The sequence below is a fragment of the Fistularia commersonii genome, chromosome 24 (assembly GCF_037954325.1).
Source record: "Fistularia commersonii isolate RoL2024-O1a breed Wild chromosome 24, RoL_Fcom_v1.0, whole genome shotgun sequence".
Taxonomy (NCBI): domain Eukaryota; kingdom Metazoa; phylum Chordata; class Actinopteri; order Syngnathiformes; family Fistulariidae; genus Fistularia; species Fistularia commersonii.
The window spans coordinates 8,059,848-8,075,473 of record NC_141307.1 but is presented as its reverse complement, the minus strand read 5'-3'; the positions used below and the strand labels follow the sequence as shown (position 1 = coordinate 8,075,473).

Sequence of the window (15,626 nt, the reverse complement as noted above, 5' to 3'; positions counted from 1 at the left end):
GTCAAAAAGTGTTTATCTTCCAAGTTTAAAGTTTTTGGCAAAGGTGTTAAAAAACTGGGATTCTTTAAAGCTGGTGTTTGGTGCTGAAATTTCCCGATAAGGATGTGATTATACACAATACAGAATCTAAACAATGTATAAATTCAGTCAATCCCAGCCGAAAGAATGAAAGATAAAGCTATTTATTAAAAAATGTTTATCACACCATATTGAATTTTTTGGAAAAAGTTTTAAATTACTTTGGAATTCTTTAAAGCTGGTAATTGTTGAAATATATTGAATAGGATGTGATTCTGCACAGTATATGTCATCTTTATTTAAATGCAGCCGAAGGTTAGAAAGATAAAGCCATTTGGTCCAAATCTTGTATCTCAACAAGTCGAAGGTTTTTTGCAAAAGTTATAAATAACTTTGTAATTCTTTAAATCTGGTGTCTGCTTTGGAGATATGCTGAATAGGGCGTAATTCTACACAATATATGTCACATTTACTGAAATCCAGCCATTTGGACATCAAGTGTTTATCTTACCAATTGAAGGTTATGAGCACAAGTTTTAAACAAGAAGAGAATTATTGAAAAATGGTGTCTGGTGCTAAAATATGTAGAAAAGGACATGATTCTACACAATATCTGCGACAGTTACTGATATGGAGCCACATCTTTAAAAGATAAACCCATTTGGTCAAAAAGTGTTTATCTTCCAAGTTTAAGTTTATTGGCACAGGTTGTAAATAACCTTGGAATTCTTAATGCTGGTGCCATGTGCTGATTTATGCTGAATATGACGTGATTCTACACAAAGTATGTCATCTTTACCTAAATCTACCCAAAGGTTTAAACCATAAACCTATCTGGTCAAAACTCTTCATGTCATGATGTTGAAGCTTTTTGGACCAAGTTATAAATAACAAGTGAATTCTTAAAATTGGTGTCTGGTGCTAAAATATGTTGAAAAGGCCATGATTCTACACATTATATGTCACATTTACTGAAATCCAGCAGCAGGTTTAAAAGATAATGCCATTTGGTCAAAAATGTTTATCTCACCAAGTCGAATGTTTATGGCACAAGTTGTAAATAACTTTGGAATTCTTTAAAGGTTGTGTCTTGTGCTGAAATATGCTGAATATTAAAGAATTCTACAAAATATAGAATCTACAAAATGAATAAATTCATTCAAATCCAGACTCAACAATGAAAGATAAAGGCATTTGGTCAAAAAGTTTTTATCTTCCAAGTTGAAGATTTTTGGCACATATTGTAAATAACCATGGAATTCTTAATCCTGGTATCTGGTGCTAAAATATGCTGAATAGGATGTGATTCTACACAATGTCTTCACCTACTGCTGAAGGTTTTAACGATAAAGCCATCTAGTCAAAATTGTTTCACTAGATGGCTTTATTGTGGCTTTATTGGCTTTATTCGGTCGAAGAACAAGAACAAGAAGAAGAGGAGGAGTGTGTGTTCAGAAGCAGAGACAGAGGAGGAAAGGAAAGAGCCTAGGAGTAGGGAGAGTAGGGACTTTGAATATTGGGACTATGACAGGAAAAGGTAGAGGGTGTCGACATGATGCAGAGAAGGAAGGTGGATATACTGTTTGTCCAGAAGACCAGGTGGAAGGGTAGTAAGGCTAGAAGCTTAGGAGCAGGCTTTAAGTTGTACTATTATGGTACTGACAAGAAGAGAAATGGAATAGGAGTTATCTTGAAGGAGGAGTTTGTTAGGAACATCCAAGAGGTGAAAAGAATGTCAGATAGACTTATGAGTCTGAAATTGGAAATTGAAGGTGTGATGCTCAATGTTGTTAGTGGCTATGCCCCGCAGGTGGGAAATGAATCTGAAGAGAGGGAGAAGTTCTGGAATGAGTTAGATGAAGTGATGCAGAATATTCCCAGAAATGAGAGAGTGGTCATTGGTGCAGACTTCAATGGACATGTTGGCGAAGGCAATAGAGGGGATGAAGAAGTGATGGGCAGATTTGGTATCCAGGATAGGAATGCAGAGGGACAGATGGTGGTAGATTTTGCAAAAAGGATGGAAATGGCTGTAGTGAACACCTTTTTCCGGAAAAAAACAGGAACATAGGGTAACTTATAAGAGTGGAGGTAAGAGCACACAGGTAGACTACATCTTGTATAGATGAGGTAACCTGAAAGAGATCAGTGACTGCAAAGTAGTTGTAGGTGAGAGTGTAGCCAGACAGCATAGGATGGTGGTTTGTAAGATGACTCTGGTGACAAGGAAGATGAAGAGGACAAAGGCAGAGCACAGGACACAATGGTGGAAGCTGAAAAGGGAGGAGTGTTGCATGGTTTTCAGGGAGAAAGGGTCTGGGTGGTCACGGTGAGCTTCCAGATGATTGGACAACAGCAGCTCGTATTATCAAGGAGACAGATAGGAGAGTACTTGGTGTGTCATCTGGAGGGAAAGTCGATAAGGAGACTTGGTGGTGGAATGAGGAAGTGCAGGAGTATATGCAGAGAAAGCGGTTAGCAAAGACGAAGTGGGATACTGAGAGGACTGAAGAGAATAGACAGGAGTTCAGGGAGATGTGGCGAAAGGTAAAGATACAGGTAGCAAAGGCAAAACAAAGGGCGTACGATGACTTGTATGCTCGGTTGGATAGTAAGGAGGGTGAGAATGATCTATACAGGTTGGCGAAACAGAGATAACGATGGAAAGGATGTACAACAGGTCCAGGTGATTAAGGACAGAGAGGGAAATGTATTGACAGATGCTAGAAGAGTGATGGGAAGATGGAAAGAGTACTTTGAAGAGCTAATGAATGTGGAAAACAAAAGAGAGGCAAGGGTAGAAGAGGGGACTATTGTAGGCCACAAAGTAGCACAAATTACTAAAAGGGAAGTGAGGAAGGCATTGAAGAGCCATGAAGAGTGGAAAAGCAGTTGGTCCTGATGATATACCCGTGGAGGTGTGGAAGTGTCTAGGAGAGGCAGCGGTAGATTTTCTGACTAGATTATTCAACAGGATCTTAGAGAGTGAGAAGATGCCTGAAGAATGGAGACAAAGTGTGATGGTGCCTATTTTTAATAATAAAGGGGATATGCAGAATTGTGGCAACTATAGAGAGATAAAGTTGATGAGCCATACAATGAAGTTATGGGAAAGAGTAGTGGAAACTAGACTGAGAGCAGAAGTCAGCATCTGTGAACAGCTGTATGGCTTTATGCCTAGGAAGAGTACTACAGATGCAGTATTTGCGTTGAGAATGCTAATAGAGAAGTACAGAGAAGGCCAGAGGGAGCTGCATTGTGTTTTTGTAGACCTAGAATAGGCATATGACAGGGTGCCAAGAGAGGAGCTCTGGTATTGTATGAGGAAGTCTGGAGTGGCAGAGAAGTATGTTAGACTGGTGCAGGACATGTATGCTAGCTGTGAGACACTGGTACGGTGTGCTGTAGGGGTAACAGAGAAGTTCAAGGTGGATGTGGGACTCCATCAGGGATCAGCTCTGAGGCTCTTCTTGTTAGCAATGGTGATGGACAGGCTGACAGATGAGGCTAGACAGGAATCTCCATGGACCATGATGTTTGCAGACATTGTGATCTGTAGTTAGAGCAGGGAACAGGTTGAGGAAACTCTAGAGAGGTCGAAGTATGCTCTAGAAAAGAGAGGAATGAAAGTTAGTCGCAGCAAGACAGAATATATGTGTGTGAATGAAAGGAACTCAGGTGGAACGGTGAGGCTACAGGGAGTGGAGATCAAGAAGCTGGAGGATTTCAGGTACTTAGGGTCAACAGTCCAGAGCAACGGAGAGTGTGGAAAAGAGGTGAAGAGACCAAGCTGATTGGAATGGGTGGAGAAAAGTGTCAGGGGTACGATGTGATAGAAGACTATCGGCCAGAATGAACGGAAAGGTGTACAAGACAGTGGTGAGACCAGCGATGATGTATGGACTAGAAACTGTTACAATGACCAAAAGACAGCAGGCAGAACTAGAGGTTGCAGAGATGAAGATGTTGAGGTTCTCTTTGGGAGTGACCAGGATGGATAGGATCAGGAATGAGTCCATCAGAGGGACGGCACATATTCGATGTTTTGGAGAGAAGGTCAGAGAAGCCAGACTGAGATGGTTCGGTCATGTACAGAGAAGGGATGGAGAATATATTGGTAGACGGATGCTGGAATTGGAGCTGCCAGGCAAGAGGTCTCGAGGAAGACCAAAGAGAAGATTTATGGACGTAGTGAGACAGGATATGAAGGTAGTTGGTGTGAGAGAGGAAGATACAGAGAATAGGGTTAGATGGAGAAAGTTGACTCGCTGTGGCGACCCCTGACGGGAAAAGCCGAAAGAAAAAGAAGAAGAAGGCGTCCTATTGGTCGGCCGTGCACCACGTGACAGGGGAGATGCGGAAGATGCATCAGCGATGTTGTTTTAAGTGAAGCTGACGGTGCACCCTCTCAAATTGCAAATAATAACAAATTCGATGGGAGACATCTCAAAGATCGTGGAGACGAATGTTTAACGTACCATTTGGTGTGTCTACTGTATTATGTTGGTAGATGATAATGCAAAGAGGCAGGAGGGTTGTGGGTGACGTGTGACATAAGTTTGTTAACTGGACAGCCTGTCTCTACGCCTTGCTTCCGTGTACCGAAGTAAATTCCCACCAAGGAATCTGATCTTAGCGCAAATGGATTGTGTTTGACGACAAAAGACGACAGCCCCGATCCGTCCACCACACTGGTCGCGTTTAAAGACTGTCAGACCGGGATCGTGGCAAAGTTCTCCCGTTTGTAAAACAATAGAAACCAATTGTGGCATCAGGAGGATGGACGGAATGTGTTCTGTGTTCTGACTTCTTCATGAAAATTGAAGCGTCTGTGTCGTTTTGGTCATCGGAACTCAGAGTTGACGTTTTTCTTGTCATTGAATGGCTGCGATGGCTGACCCTGGATCAGCTTCTGAAAGGAGCAATGCATGACTCAAAAACGAGTCATGTTCTCTGACTTTTGTATTAGTGGCTGTATTTGTACTAAGGAATCAATTACATGCTTGTGGTCATGTGGCACTCTCGTCTGTTGTTTGTACACATTTTCATCTGCTTGTTCATATGGGAAACGAAAACATTATTATTGAAAATCTCTGGTAAAACTGTTACAATGTTTTTTTTTTATTTTACTGAGTTCTAAATCCACCTTTCTGTGAAAAGGATTTTTTAATCATCTCTGAACAAGCGAGGCTGATTTGTAGCGACTTGCACAAAGATCTACAGACACATTTTTAATTGCGTATTGTAAATGTGTAATACTGAAACACATCTCTTGTGTGTTTTGTAATAAATTTCAGGATGAGTAGAAAAGTCTGATGTTTACTACCTTTCAGGGGAAATCCTGCTTTTCCAATCCAATCTGTATCCTGTCCTACAACCCACTGAAGGGATTCAATGCAGCGTTGGTCTGTTCTGCATCTGAGGCTTCCACCATCCAAGGCTGGACCTGCAGCTCTGATATCAAAGGAATGGCTGTTTCGACGAGGTGGAACCGTGGCCAGTAAGCTTTCCTTTCACGATGGAAATGCTCCCTTACTTGTTGGCTTCCAACTTCTTCTTCCCCAGGTAGTGTTGGAGTGAAGCTTCTCCAGCTGGCATTTGGTAGAGGTGATGGTGGGGATCTAGGTGGTCATTTCATGTTCTTTGACTGTTGTACTGGGGGGCTTTTCCAATAATCATTTGGAGGCACGAATCGGAGGCAGCCGCTGTCAAGCCTGCAGTAGCTCCCCTCCGTCGTTCCACCGAGATGCACCGATGATCATCTCCATTGCCATGGTAAAGGCTGGAGGGGATGTGACGCAGCCTGCCCTGAAGCCCACTTCCAATGATCACCATGTTTTGTACTCTGTGGTTGTTTTACAGAATAAGAAATGCTGGAGGAAGCTTCTGACCAGGTTTGTGGGGGGTTTCATGCACTTGGAAGAGGTTGAAGGCCTCCCAGATGACAGATGTGGGGATGGATTAAGACGCCTTGGCTTGGTTGAGGAATAAAACATGCAGGTCTCTTCTGTACCCTTTGAAGATTCTATTTGTTATTGTGTTTCAGGTGAGTTTGGAGTGAGAAGTTATGACTTGTTATCGCGAAGACATGCACCGGGGGTTCAAGATATGTTTAAAGAGGACAGAATTCACGCAGAGGTGCACTGTTTGTCATAGCTTCATTTTGACATTGATTTTCAGTCCAGTCAAGGTGCTGTGAGACTTCAGTGTGTTGTTGGTGCTGATTGCCATCACCCTGTTCATAGGTGAAACTAAAAACTTGAATGTCGTATTTGAATATTTGACAATTTGATTAAAATAAGCTCAAAATGATCATCACAGTCTAAATCAGCTCATTTTAAAATGTTGATTTGAATAGGTGTCAGTACCCAGTATCCAGATAAAGTGGGGCAAAACAGTATTTAGTCAGCCAACAATTGTGCAAGTTCTCCCACTTAAAAACATGATAGAGGTCTTTCATTTTCATCATTGGTATACTTCAACTATGAGAGACAGAAAATATCATTGTCTGATTTTTAACAAACTTATTTGGACATAATGATGGAGAATAAGTAGTTGGTCAGGAACAAACATTCATTGTAATACTTTCTTATATACCTTTTGCTGGCAATGACAGGTCAAAGGTTTTCTGAAAAGTCTTCATAAGGTATTCCAGGGGCGGGCAAACTTTTTGGCTCAGGGGCCGGATTGACTTTTAAAATTTGACAATATGATACATGTAAAACAAAAAATGGATTTGTGAACAGTACATATCAGACTCTTTTGATATTTGCTTTGAAAATAAAACCAACTTGGTTTTGAAGGCTCTGACATTTGCTTGCATTTCATTCACAAACTGTTTTTTTGGTTGGATCTTCACGTCCAGCTCATTCATGTGTGTCAGTAGGTCCACAGTAAATGTTAAATAACAAAGCCAATCCGTGTTATTCAGTTCAGGATAAATTCTCAAGAGTTCTGAAGTAGCTCCAAAAATTGCTAATCTCCAGTTTGAGCTCCCACATTCGTTGATCCAATCATACATATCAAGCATGAATTCTGTACCAATCTTTGATTGGCCAGATGTGGCCTGTTTAAGAATAAGAATAAGAATAACTTTATTTATCCCAAAGGAAATGGTTGTGCCAGAGTTTCAAGTAAAACATAACAATAATAAATAAAGCGGGGATAAAAAATGGATGAACTTTTCCTTGTTTCATTCATAATGAACATTTTCCATCAGCCGTGTTACAGGCACTGCTTTTCCAGGACATATTTGCAAATTTTAACAGTATGTATTTAATTAAAAGTAAAAAAAAAAAAAGGTTAATGTGTAAATATCTCATTACAATGTGAACACCTGCAGTTCACAGACAAGTGCAGCTTATGTGTTTGTGTTTTTACCCGCTGTGGTTTATATTCACATGAGCTCCAGATGTCCAGATGTCACTTCTAGGACTTTCAAGTTGCACAACAGTGCTCATTATCACAGCATCTCCTCTGGTCCTGCTCACTCTAGGTGAACAGCAGGGGGTCCAGGGCGGGTCTGTGTTGGATCTCAGGTAAGACAGAACAACAAGGTGCTCAGAGGACGTCAGTCACTCCTACAGAGCCAGGATGGGAGATCTGTACCCAGGGTCCTGTGGTTCTTTGTTTTCCTGCAGACGGGGATGATGTCGGAGGTCTTGGAGCAGACCGGCGCACAGAAGGAGACTCCTGGGCTGCTGGGTGACTGGACTTGGACCTGATTCATCAACAGTGTGTCAGAACTTCTCTCCATTCAGTGCATTTAAAAACCTCTGCATGTCATCGATGGTGGTCTGGCATCAGTTAAGCCACAGAATGCCAGTATAAGAGTACAGAGAAGCGGGACTCGGGATGAAAGTGTCCACGGAGGGGATTCCACAGGTCCCACATCTCTTTTCTTAATTCATAATTTAAAGTACAGTTAATTCATATGGTTAGAATTAGAATTAATTCATATAGTTTGAAGTAGAATTAATTTATATAGTTCGAAGTAGAATTGAACCGAAGAGTTTATGGCCGTTTTCCGAACATACCCCGTTCACGGAAGTGAAGAAGGGAGCTGTCGGTCCCTGAAGGCTCCGGGGTTCCGCGATTTGTTCCCGGTCAAAAGCGCCGTCCAGCCCCGCGACGTAAGTTCACTTTTACAGAGAATAGTGACGATTTCTCGACCTACAATCGGATTGACCGTGTTTATAACAACTGCGAAGCAACTCCCGGTGATTTTTCACGGTAATTGAGGGCCTTTCGGCCAAGAAATCTTGACGACGTCACAGATTTCGTGAGCTGAGGTAAGGCTAACTAAGCCGCTCCGCTAGCCAAACAGACTAGCTCGCGGCCTTCCGCCATCTTGCCTCGGAGCGCGTCGGTAATTGAGTGTTGGCGACTCAAACGACAACGATAAAGCGGTGGTCTAGCCGAGCGCGATCGGCTCCGTCCGACCAGCAGTCGTCGTAACAGCCGGTATTAGCCGGTGCGGGGCGGGGTTAGCGTTCAAGGCCGTCGAAGGCTGTTTGGGGTGCCGGGGTCCAGTGAGTGTTCCCCACGGGACTAGATGATTTACCGTCGTGTTTAGAAATTGTTCTGCTGGTAGTGACGAAAACATGAATATAATTAAATGTAAATGTGGATTTAAAACCATTTTACTGTTGTCTTGTGTTCGTGCCGTTTTTTGAATCGTGTTTCCCGGCGATGAGCGGCGAGTCTCTGTGAGAGCTGGTCGCATCGATACGGTAACCAGACGGGTTCACAAGATGGCGCCCGTTTGCCGCGCTGTGTATCGTGAGCGGTTCAAACGTCCTGTTTCCACCTGTGTCTTTTCTCCTCACGGGCGACTTTTTGCCACATTCCAGGTTGATTTGAAGGGGACACGATTCCTAGGAGTCTGCTTGTTGAAGTCCTGGGTTTACTTTGATGCTTTGGCGTCCTGTCGTGGGGGCGTGCACCACGTGACCGGGCAGATGCGGAAGATGCATCAGCCATGTTGTTTCTTGTAAAGCAGGAACGTCGGCCTCCACCGGGACCTCCGTCTCCGGGGCGATGGGGGCGATGGGGGACATGCGCCGTCGCTCCGGGCCGAGCGGCGGAGACGGGGTGGGGGTTTATTTGTGAGTGAAGTCGTGAGTGAAGCTGACGGTGCGAGGGATGCGATGGCGTCGAGCGAGGGCGCGCGGCTATCGCTTCTCGGCCTTTTGGCTAAGATCAAGTGTAGTATCTGTTCTTATCAGTTTAATATCTGATACGTCCCCTATCCGGGGACCAAATATTAAATTGATTTTTGGAACAGGGAGATGGAATAGGGGCTTGCTCCGTCCACTCCGCGCATCGACCCGGTATTGCAGTATCTCCGAGAACGGTGCACCCCCCGCTTTTGTGTCCGATGTCAAGGTTGCCGTCATACGCCGTCAACGTCATATGTAACCAACACACACGGGATCCAGATCTTGTCTGTGCCCTGCGTGACCAGCGACACTGTCCCCGTTGTTTCTGCCGGTAGGGAGCGGTAGATAGCGACACACGAGCGTGCTTGCCTGAAACCCTGTCCCTACCATTCGCCCCGTGCAGCCCGATAAAATCCCACTATGGACCAGAACTGAGCCTAAATGGATCGCATTTGAAACGGATGGCTTGCCCCCGATAGACTGTGTCAGACTGGGCTCAGGGGGAAGTTCTCCCGGCCGTAGAGCGGCAGAAACCCCTCGCGGCATCAGGAGGACGGACGGACCGTGTTCCGGTTGTCCTCTGACTTCTTCGTGAAAATTGAAGCGCCCGTGTCGTTTTCAGCGTCCTGGCCCGTCAGAACTCAGAGTTGACGTTTTTTTTTGACAGAGTGTGTGTGTGTGTGTGTGTGTGTGTGTGTGTGTGTGTGTGTGTGCGAGAGGGATCGTGTGTGAGCTCCCGCAACAGTCCGCATGGGTTCCTCCCCGACTGAGAACGGCGTGCGTGTGAAAGCGGTCCGTGCGCGGGACGCGTGCGACTCATACTTACCTGGCAGGGGAGATACCATGATCAAGAAGGTGGTTCACCCAGGGCGAGGCTCAGCCATTGCACTGCGGCTGTGCTGACCCCTGCGAATTCCCCAAATGTGGGAATCTCGACTGCATAATTTCTGGTAGTGGGGGACTGCGTCCGCGCTCTCCCCTGTTGTGCTGTTCAAGAGCAAGTCTGTGTCGCTGGAGGCCGGGTTCACTGTTTATGGTCGCGTGCGCCGACCCTCCCCGGCCGGGCCGTGACCCAACCAGGGAGTTGTCGTTGCACATGGCAGGTGCACCGCAAAAGCGTGGGTTTACGATCGGGCCAAAAAACAATCCAGAGTGTCCAAGTCCCTGAAATGCTCCTGCTTCTTGATCTCCACTCCCTGTAGCCTCACCGTTCCACCCGAGTTCCTCTCATCCCCACACATGTATGCTGTCTTGCTGCGACTAACTTTCGTTCCTCTCCTTTCCAGAGCATACCCCCACCTCTCTATAGTTTCACTGAGACACTTTACAGTTTATAGTTTATTTTGATTTCCAATTCTGCCTTTTATTATTTATTACTGTTATATTTTCTGTAACTCTGGCACAACAGTTTCCTTCGTGATTAATAAAGTTGTTCTTATCTTATCTTATCTTATCTTATCTTATCTTATCATATCTTATCTTATCTTGGCCTCCACCTGTTTTCTGCTCTCACTACAGATCACAACGGCATCTGCAAAGGTCACGGACCGTGGAGATTCACGTCTACCTTCATCCGTCAGGCCGTCCGTCACCGTTGCGAACAAGAGGGGGCTCAGGGACTATCCCCGACGGAGTCCCGCTTCCACCTTGAACTTCTCTGGTCCCGTCTTACAGCACACCGCACAACTGTCTCCCAGCTAGCATACATGTCCTGCACAAGTGCAACACACTTCTCTGCCGCTCCAGACTTCCTCATAGGATACCAGAGCTCCTCTCTTGGCAACCTGTCGTATGACTTTTCAAGGTGTACAAAAAGGCAATGCGGCTCCCACCGGCCTTCTCTGTACTTCTCTATGAGCATTCTCGGCGCAAATACTGCATCGGTAGTACTCTTCCTTTTTCCATGTGTATTTTATTTAATTTTCTCTTTCTCTTGTCATTAACTGTCCCGCCGTGCATTTGAGTCCTGGTATGGCCTTTGCTAGCTCCCTCTTTACCTTAGGCTGCAGCCTAGGGTAAAGTGTGTCTGATGATTTTTGGTTATAGTAACCTTGGTTGCCACTGGCTGTAATCATAGAAACGCAATAGAAGGAGCTCCTGACAGATCTGGAAATGACTGGAGGTGGAAAAGACGGGGGACGGCTGCTTATAAAATGCCCTTCCGCGTAGCCTAGTCTCGTTTACGGCCATACCACCCTGAACACGCCCGATCTCGTCTGATCTCGGAAGCCAAGCAGGGTCGGGCCTGGTTAGTACTTGGATGGGAGACCGACTGGGAATACCAGGTGCCGTAAGCTTTTTCATGTTCGTTCCCTCTGTCAAAAGCAGGGGGTGCTGTCTCTCAAGAGCGCCAACATTTCACACACGGACACACGCCGCTCATTCCCTTGTGTCTGTCCCACCGGAGTCACCGTGAAGCCCGGCGCGACACGCGCTCAGTCATAGTTCCCCGCCTTACCTTTCGGGTCACTTTCCGTTGTCTCGCCGCCTCCGTCCGTCGCTCGCCGCCGTTCTTGTCATCCCCGTACAGTATTTCTCCATGTGTGCTGAATTTCTTTTTCTCTCGTTTATACCTGTCGCTGTTGAATAATCCAACTGCTGATCTCCATACCGCTGGCTCTCCTAGGCACTTCCAGGACTCCACATGTACGGTACGTCATCAGGACCCCCTGCCTTTGAACTCCTCCTCCTCTTCGATGCCCTCCTCGCTTCTTTTTACACTCGTTTCTGCTCCTTTTGCGATCGCCAGTAATCAGCGCTTCTACCCTTGGCTCTCTTTCATTTTTCCCCATTCATTCATCATATTCCTAGGAGTCTGGTTGTTGAAGTCCTGGGTTTACTTTGATGCTTCGGCGTCCTGTCGGAGGGCCGTGTACCACGTGACCGGGCAGATGCGGAAGATGCATCAGCCATGTTGTTTTTTTTAAAGCAGGAACATCAGCCTCCACCGGGACCTCCGTGTCCGGGACGAGACGGAGGTCTTATCTTATCTTATCTTGACCTCCACCTGTTTTCTGCTCTCACTACAGATCACAACGGCATCTGCAAAGGTCACAGTCCGTGGAGATTCACGTCTACCTTCATCCGTCACCGTTGCGAACAAGAAGGGGCTCAGGGCCTATCCCCAACAGAGTCCCGCTTCCACCTTGAACTTCTCTGGTCCTGTCTTACAGCACACCGCACAACTGTCTCCCAGCTAGCATACATGTCCTGCACCAGTGCAACAAACTTCTCTGCCGCTCCAGACTTCCTCATAGGATACCAGAGCTCCTCTCTTGGCAACCTGTCGTATGACTTTTCAAGGTGTACAAAAAGGCAATGCGGCTCTCACCGGCCTTCTCTGTACTTCTCTATGAGCATTCTCGGCGCAAATACTGCATCGGTAGTACTCTTCCTTTTTCCATGTGTATTTTATTTAATTTTCTCTTTCTCTTGTCATTAACTGTCCCGCCGTGCATTTGAGTCCTGGTATGGCCTTTGCTAGCTCCCTCTTTACCTTAGTCTGCAGCCTAAGGTAAAGTGTGTCTGATGATTTTTGGTTATAGTAACCTTGGTTGCCACTGGCTGTAATCATAGAAACGCAATAGAAGGAGCTCCTGACAGATCTGGAAATGACTGGAGGTGGAAAAGACGGGGGACGGCTGCTTATAAAATGCCCTTCCGCGTAGCCTAGTCTCGTTTACGGCCATACCACCCTGAACACGCCCGATCTCGTCTGATCTCGGAAGCCAAGCAGGGTCGGGCCTGGTTAGTCCTTGGATGGGAGACCGCCTGGGAATACCAGGTGCCGTAAGCTTTTTCATGTTCGTTCCCTCTGTCAAAAGCAGGGGGTGCTGTCTCTCAAGAGCGCCAACATTTCACACACGGACACACGCCGCTCATTCCCTTGTGTCTGTCCCACCGGCGCGACACGCGCTAAGTCATAGTTCCCCGCCTTACCTTTCGGGTCACTTTCCGTTGTCTCGCCGCCTCCGTCCGTCGCTCGCCGCCATTCTTGTCAAAAAGGCAATGGGGCTCCCACAGGCCTTCTCTGTACTTCTCTATGAGCATTCTCGGTGCAAATACTGCATCCGTAGTACTCTTCCTTTTTCCATGTGTATTTTATTTAATTTTCTCTTTCTCTTGTCATTAACTGTCCCGCCGTGCATACGAGTCCTGGTATGGCCTTTGATAGCTCCCTCTTTACCTTAGGCTTTAGCCTTAGGCTGTAGCCTAAGGTAAAGAGTGTCTGATGATTTATGGTTACAGCAGTGTAGCACCCAACCTCTTAGTTATTGCAGTGATAGTACAATGGTTTGGGCCCTGGGAACGTTACTTAGATGAAATTTTCAATGGTAAATAGGAGAAACAATAATACCTAAATTTTTTATAACTTAAACTTATTTATGCTTTTTGATTATAGCGGTGCCTCCATCTCCTAAGGATAAAATATGAATTAAGACAAACACAGATCTCTTTAAGTACAAATTTAAAGTTTAGTTTCACAAAATTAAAAGAAAGAAAAATGAAATAAAATTGGTAGTGCGTTCATTTGAGATTTTGTCGCTTTGCAACTACATAAACATATTCAAAAACCATGTACATCCCTTCAAGTTCAGTCCAGTTCAAAAACCATAACCTTAAAGTCCTTTTTGTTTTTCTCAGAAAGTTCAATCGTGGCAGGCCTGATTCGATGCTCGGGATCGTTGGACCAGAAAAACAGAAAATATCCGTTTCACTTGTTCACAAGCCCCAAAATAAAATGCATGTGCTTTGATGTACTCACTAATCCTTTTGGTGTTGAAGCAATGGATAGTCAAATGTTGTCCATCACCATGCAATTCCCTCTCGGCAAACGGGTTAGCAATGACTTGGCATCACGGCATCACGAAGTGCACTCGGTGAAACTCATCGGTTAAGCCTCAGCAGAAACGTCCAGAGAATTCCTCTCGGTCCACTGAGCATCAAAGGTCTCCAATTCCAAGCTCATATACTTTACATACAGAGTATGAAATTAACTCGCGGTAAAATGCTAACAATGCTAACGCTCGATTAGCATCGCATATGTGCACTTAAACATATCGTCTAAGCATAAAAATCATATACATCGAGTACTCACTCATCACAGGGTTAAATAGTCGAAAACAGCAACGTAGACTCTGCATCCACAATGTTTTATGACCATTCTCCTTTCAGCTTAGCTTCACAAACTTCCCTCGGCAAACGCAGCAGTCGAATGCCTCGCGCCTAGATGTTCTATTGCCTTCCTCATTCAGATCCCGCCCTCACGCATGGGATTGGACACTAAGTGTACATCAACCAATACAATTAAAGAAAATACCATATTGACACTTAACAAGTTCGGATGCAAACAAAAGCACATGTTGAGCTGTACGTTTCACACAAGCTTGTGGCGATTAAAAGCACGAGTCCCAAATAAATGACAAAAACCTTAGATAAGATTAAACCTTGTTTTTAACCATTTATGAACACATTTTAAACATGAAATATTAAATGTTTTACAGCCATTTCAGTCTTAATTAATTTTACTTAAATGTTAAAACATCTTTACATTTTAGCCTGTATGGTCTGTAATGAAATTTTAGACGGGCTACATCCTCCCCCTTCTAAAAGGTGTAGATGTCCTCATCTAACTGTACTGTTTAGACTTAGATCTGTAGGGGCATGTTTTAGGATGTTTCACAAGATCAGGGTTTCCTCTGGCACTGAGGTTCAAGTGAATGACCATGCTCTGGTGCACAATAGTCACAGGTTCCCCAGCTTGAGTTCCAGGTTTATCATAGGTCAGGCGGATCACTGGTTTTACTTCACGCGTTGACTTTCTGCTTCTAGGGCTCGTTTGAGTTCTCAACTCCACATCAGTGTCTTCAGCTGTATCATTAGTATCTGCGTCCTCGTTGGAGGACTGATATTCCTCTTCCTGTGAACTGACAGAATGTACTTTCTCCACCTCCGGTTCACTCTCAGATGAGGGGAAATTTTCAAAGGGAGTATGCTCTGGGGTGGTTCGGTCTGGTATGGACAGTGGTTTCCTGACCTTATCATAGGTTGGGCACTCGTAGACACGCTCATACTCAGATTCAGAGTTTGAAGAGATGTCAGATGTCTGATCATTTTGGTGATGTGTTTGATGTCTTAGAGTATGTTGTCTCCTGGTAACTGGTGTTCTGACTCTTTCAGTTTGTTCAGAATTATCTGGAATCCTGACAAGATAACCAATTTGTAGAAGGTGGTCTCTGTGTTGAGTTTTGACACTTCCAGTTCCTTGTTCGGGTTTGACTCTGTCTACAGGTAAGTTGGAAAACTTTTTAATCACAATAGAGGGTGTGGATTTCCATCTATCTTGTAGTTTATGTTTCCCAGTGAGGCCAACATTTCTTACGAGGACTCGGTCTCCTTCTTGTAGAGGTTGGTCTCTTACTTGTTGATCATAACAGGTTTTGTTTC

The 15,626-nt window shown here is 45.0% G+C and overlaps 4 non-coding genes across 4 annotated transcripts; all 4 read left to right on the top strand.

Moving 5' to 3' along the window:
- Positions 1-9,193: 9,193 nt before the first annotated feature.
- On the top strand, positions 9,194-9,384 carry LOC147219969 (U2 spliceosomal RNA). Its single transcript, XR_015108128.1, has one exon. It is a non-coding gene; the product is annotated as a U2 spliceosomal RNA (small nuclear RNA).
- Positions 9,385-9,997: 613 nt separating this feature from the next.
- LOC147219968 (U1 spliceosomal RNA) lies at positions 9,998-10,161 on the top strand. Its single transcript, XR_015108244.1, has one exon. It is a non-coding gene; the product is annotated as a U1 spliceosomal RNA (small nuclear RNA).
- A 1,196-nt stretch (positions 10,162-11,357) lies between these two features.
- Positions 11,358-11,476, top strand: LOC147219967 (5S ribosomal RNA). Its single transcript, XR_015108432.1, has one exon. It is a non-coding gene; the product is annotated as a 5S ribosomal RNA (ribosomal RNA).
- A 1,380-nt stretch (positions 11,477-12,856) lies between these two features.
- Positions 12,857-12,975, top strand: LOC147219966 (5S ribosomal RNA). Its single transcript, XR_015108494.1, has one exon. It is a non-coding gene; the product is annotated as a 5S ribosomal RNA (ribosomal RNA).
- The last annotated feature ends 2,651 nt before the right edge of the window (positions 12,976-15,626 follow it).